The sequence below is a fragment of the Eriocheir sinensis genome, chromosome 19 (genome assembly GCF_024679095.1).
Source record: "Eriocheir sinensis breed Jianghai 21 chromosome 19, ASM2467909v1, whole genome shotgun sequence".
Classification (NCBI taxonomy): Eukaryota; Metazoa; Arthropoda; class Malacostraca; order Decapoda; family Varunidae; genus Eriocheir; species Eriocheir sinensis.
The window spans coordinates 16,325,011-16,330,010 of NC_066527.1; the positions used below are offsets into that span (position 1 = coordinate 16,325,011).

A 5,000-nucleotide genomic window follows, 5' to 3' on the forward strand; every position below is an offset into this window, starting at 1 on the left:
TTCACGAGAGAGAGAGAGAGAGAGTTGTATGTGATTCACGAGAGAGAGAGAGAGAGAGAGAGAGAGAGAGAGAGAGAGAGAGAGAGAGAGAGAGAGAGAGAGAGGTAGGTATTATCTCTCTCTCTCTCTCTCTCTCTCTCTCTCTCTCTCTCTCTCTCTCTCTCTCTCTCTCTCTAACTGTTTCCCGTTTTTCCACAGACATTAAACGACACCCATTCTCTTCCCTCCTCCTCCTTCTCCTCCTCCTCCTCCTCCTCCTCCTCCTCCTCCTGCATTACGCTTGAGGAAGAAGAACGAGCTCGAGATAAAAGAAGTATGGAGGAGGAGGAAACATGGAAACATGGAAACGCAGGCAACAGAAAGCCTATTGGCTCATTACGAGGTTGCCCGCTTTGGTGATTTAATCTGCTCGACAGCCTGGGGCCTGGGGAGCAGATGAAAGCACCTCGACATTGAGGAGCAGATGAAAGCACCTCGATATTGAGGAGCAGATGAAAGCACCTCAATATTGAGGAGCAGATGAAAGCACCTCGATATTGAGGAGCAGATGAAAGCAACTCAATATTCAGTTTACTCCCGACGCAGCGAAGTGACGGTCGATTCTATATTTGAAGGAGTTGATAGTATTCGCATTTACTACTTCTGAAGGAAGATTGTTCCAGTGACGGATGACTCGGTTTGAAAAGAAACTCCTTCCGATGTCTGTGTTACATCGCTTAGACTGAATGGGTAAACCGTTATTTCTAGTTCTTAGGTTGGTTTGCAATTCAAAGAAATTGGAGTAATCGACGTTATTGAATTTTTTCAGATACTTGAAGACTTGAATCATATCTCCTCGTAGGCGTCTTTTCTCTAATGTAAAGAGATTGAGTCGCTTGAGTCGTTCCTCGTACGGTTGAGCCCTTAAGGTTGGTATCATTTTCGTGGCGCGTCGCTGAATCCTTTCCAGTAAATCAATGTCCTTTCTGTAATTAGGAGACCAGAACTGTACTGCATACTCGAGGTGCGGTCTTACCATGGAATTATACAAGGATAGCATCACGTCTGGCGTTTTACACTCGAAGTTCCTCGCTATGAACCCGAGCATAATGTTGGCTTTGTTGTATGCTTTTTTACAGTGATTCGCGTGTTTCAGGTCACTGCTGATAGTGACTCCAAGATCCTTTTCCTCCTGCATCGCTTGCAGAGGTCTCCCATTCATGATGTATGTGTGGTTACTATTTCTGGACCCAATGTGCATGACTTTGCATTTGTCAACATTAAAAGACATTTGCCATTTTTCCGACCATTCGATAATGTGATTGAGGTCTTTCTGAATGATTTCGCAGTCGGTCTTTGTGAGGGCCTTTCCCCCCACCTTAGTGTCATCAGCAAATTTCGATATTGTGGATTTCAGTCCTGCTTCGAGGTCGTTGATATATATGATGAAGAGAATGGGTCCCAGCACTGACCCTTGAGGCACTCCACTAGTGACTGGAAGCCAATCGGAAGGCTGTCCGTTGAGTAGTACTCGTTGTTTTCTGTCGGTGAGCCAATCTCTTATCCACGCGATCAGATTGGCTCCAATGCCCGCCGAGTGCAGTTTCTTAAGGAGTCTCTCGTGCGGTACTTTGTCGAAGGCTTTCTGAAAGTCCAGGTATATAACATCACTGGGGATGTGGGCATCCCAGTTCTTATATATACCTTGGAAGAAGTCTAATAAATTCGTTAGGCAGGAGCGCTTGTTTCTGAAGCCATGCTGGGTGTCGGAGATTACATTATTGTCTTCTAGAAACTTAACAAGTTTGTCTCTAATAATCTTTTCGAGTATTTTTCCTGCCACTGATGTCAAACTTATGGGCCTGTAGTTTAATGCAACGCTTTTGTCTACTTGGTGGAAAATTGGTGTTACGTTCGCCATCTTCCAGTCTTCCGGGACCTTTTTCAATTGAACAGACTGGTTGAATATGTTAGTGAGTGGCTGAAGTATTTGTTGTTTAAGCTCTTTTAATAACCGCGGGGACAAACCGTCAGGTCCTGTTGACTTGTTCGTGTCGAGTTTATCCAAATACTCTTTCACTTCTTGGTCGCATATTGAGTCAATTTTCAGGGGCGTGATTCCCCTCGGCGGGTCAGGGTTCTCGGGCATGGTTTCGATGTTTTCGACTGTGAATACGGATGCGAAGTTACTGTTGAGGATTCTGGCCATCTGTTTACTGTCCTGAGTTGCAGCTCCAGTCTCGTCTGTCAGGGGACCAATATTGGATTTTACTTTCTTTTTCGATCTGATGTATGTGAAGAATTTTTTTGAGTTTGTCTTGATGTCACGCGCTATTTGTTTTTCGTAGTTGCGTTTACTACTCCGAATAAGGGTGCGACAAGCTCTGAGGCTGTTGTGGTACTGAGTACGGGCTTCGGCCGTGTCATTCTCTTTCATTAGGTTATAATTCCTTTTTTTTAAGGAGGAGGAGGAGGAGGACGAGGAGGAGGAGGAGGAGATAATGTAAGTCATGGAGGTATTAAAAGAGAAGAAAAAGGAGGAAAAAGGAAATATGGAGGAGGAGGAGGAGGAGGAAAAGGAAGAGGAGAAAAAGGGAAATAAAAAGGAGGAAGAAAAGGAGGAAGAAGAAAAGAGGAGGAGGAGGAGGAGGAGAAGGAAAAGGAAGAGGAGGAAAAAGGAAATAAAAAGGAGGAAGAAAATAGGAGGAGGAGGAGAAGAAAAAGAAGAGGAGGAAAATGGAAATAAAAAGGAGGAAGAAGAAAAGAGGAGGAGGAGGAGGAGGAAGAGGATTAAGAAAGAAAAAAAAAGAAAAAAGGTGGAGCAAGAAAAAAAAAAAAACAGAAAAACGGAGGAGGAGGAGGAGGAGGAGGAGGCGGAGGAGGAGGAGAAGGAGGAGGAGGAGGAGGAGGAGGTCATTGGGAGGCCGTCCACCCCACACCCCCACACGCCCGCCCCAACACACACACACACACACACACACACACACACACCCAGAGTCACTCACCGTCTGTCTCTCCTCGGTGGCGGGTGTGTGTGCGTGTGTGCGTCCCCCCCCCCCCCCTCTGTGTGCACCAAACCATTCTGTGTACGTTGATATATGTGTGTGTTTTTTAGAGCGTGTACACATCGAAATATATCCCCCGTGTGCGTTTTTTTTATCTCCGTGTGCGTAAGGTTGATGCCACGTACACAAGCTTACAGTATACGTACACATGAGCGTTTCTTGATGTGTGTGTACGTGTGTGTGCGTGTGTGTGTGTGTGTGTAGAGGCGTGTGTACTTACGGACGTTCCACGCACACACATACGTACAGAGCCGGTGAGTAGAGAGAGAGAGAGAGAGAGAGAGAGAGAGAGAGAGAGAGAGAGAGAGAGAGAGAGAGAGAGAGAATTACGTTATTGAAGTGTTGAGTTATAATTTTACTTATTTTAGTGGTGATGATGGTGATGGAAAAGGTGATGATGGTGTTAGTGGTGATAGGTTCTGTGGTGGTGGTGGTGATGATGGTGGTTGAAATATAACCGTAATATCATCCTAAATCTTCCTTCCTTCCTTCCTTCCTTTCTTTCTCTATTCCTTCATTTGGTCTCTCCTTTCCTTCCTTCCTTTCTTTCTTTCTTTCTTTCTTTCGTTATTCCTTCATTTGTCCTCTCCTTTCCTTCCTTCCTTTCTTTTTTTCTTCCTTTCTTTCTCTATTCCTTCATTTGGTCTCTCCTTTCCTTCCTTCCTTTCTTTTTTTCTTCCTTTCTTTCTCTATTCCTTCATTTGGTCTCCTTTCCTTCCTTCCTTTCTTTCTTTCTTCCTTTCTTTCTCTATTCCTTCATTTTGTCTCTCCTTTCCTTCCTTCCTTCCTTTCTTTCTTTCTCTATTCCTTCATTTGGTCTCTCCTTTCCTTCCTTCCTTCCTTCCTTTCTTTCTTTCTTTCTTTCTTTATTCCTTCATTTTGTCTCTCCTTTCCTTCCTTCCTTCCTTTCTTTCTTTCTCTATTCCTTCATTTGGTCTCCTTTCCTTCCTTCCTTCCTTCCTTCCTTCCTTCCTTTCTTTCTTTCTCTATTCCTTCATTTTGTCTCTCCTTTCCTTCCTTCCTTCCTTTCTTTCTTTCTCTATTCCTTCATTTTGTCTCTCCTTTCCTTCCTTCCTTCCTTTCTTTCTTTCTCTATTCCTTCATTTTGTCTCTCCTTTCCTTCCTTCCTTCCTTTCTTTCTTTCTCTATTCCTTCATTTTGTCTCTCCTTTCCTTCCTTCCTTCCTTTCTTTCTTTCTTTCTCTATTCCTTCATTTGGTCTCCTTTCCTTCCTTCCTTCCTTCCTTTCTTTCTTTCTTTATTCCTTCATTTGGTCTCTCCTTTTCTTCCTTCCTTCCTTTCTTTCTTTCTCTATTCCTTCATTTTGTCTCTCCTTTCCTTCCTTCCTTCCTTTCTTTCTTTCTTTCTTTCTTTATTCCTTCATTTGTTCTCTCCTTTCCTTCCTTCCTTCCTTTCTTTCTTTCTTTCTTTATTCCTTCATTTGGTCTCTCCTTTCCTTCCTTTCTTTTTTTCTTCCTTTCTTTCTCTATTCCTTCATTTGGTCTCCTTTCCTTCCTTCCTTCCTTCCTTCCTTCCTTCCTTTCTTTCTTTATTCCTTCATTTGGTCTCTCCTTTCCTTCCTTCCTTCCTTTCTTTCTTTCTCTATTCCTTCATTTGGTCTCTCCTTTCCTTCCTTCCTTTCTTTTTTTCTTCCTTTCTTTCTCTATTCCTTCATTTGGTCTCTCCTTTCCTTCCTTCCTTCCTTCCTTTCTTTCTTTCTTCCTTCCTTCATTTATTCTCTCTACTTTCCTTTCTTCACTTCATCTATGAATTATTTCTTTCTTTATTCTTCTTATTTTCCTTACCCCTTTTCTTCTTTCCTTCCTTCCTTCCTTTCTTTCTTCCTTCACATATTTGCTCCTTTCCTTCTTTCCTTTCTTTTCTTTTCCTCTCAATTATTTCTTTCTTTATTCTCTTATTTTCCTTCCCCCTTTTCTTCTTTCCTTTCCTTCCTTTC

General features: G+C 42.9%; 1 protein-coding gene across 6 annotated transcripts in view; it reads left to right on the top strand.

Moving 5' to 3' along the window:
* The window catches only part of LOC127000789 (unconventional myosin-VI-like), a 71,318-nt gene that overhangs the window by 8,636 nt on the left and 57,682 nt on the right, over positions 1 to 5,000 (top strand). The window contains exon 1 of one of the 6 annotated variants that reach the window (XM_050864834.1): positions 2,999 to 3,065. The exons of 4 other annotated variants lie outside the window; for them this stretch is intronic. The gene's annotated coding sequence lies outside the window, so the exon portion shown is untranslated. Of the gene's footprint in view, positions 1 to 2,998; positions 3,066 to 3,277; positions 3,299 to 5,000 lie in introns of those variants that run through there. One more of the 6 variants, XM_050864833.1, reaches the window with a different exon arrangement.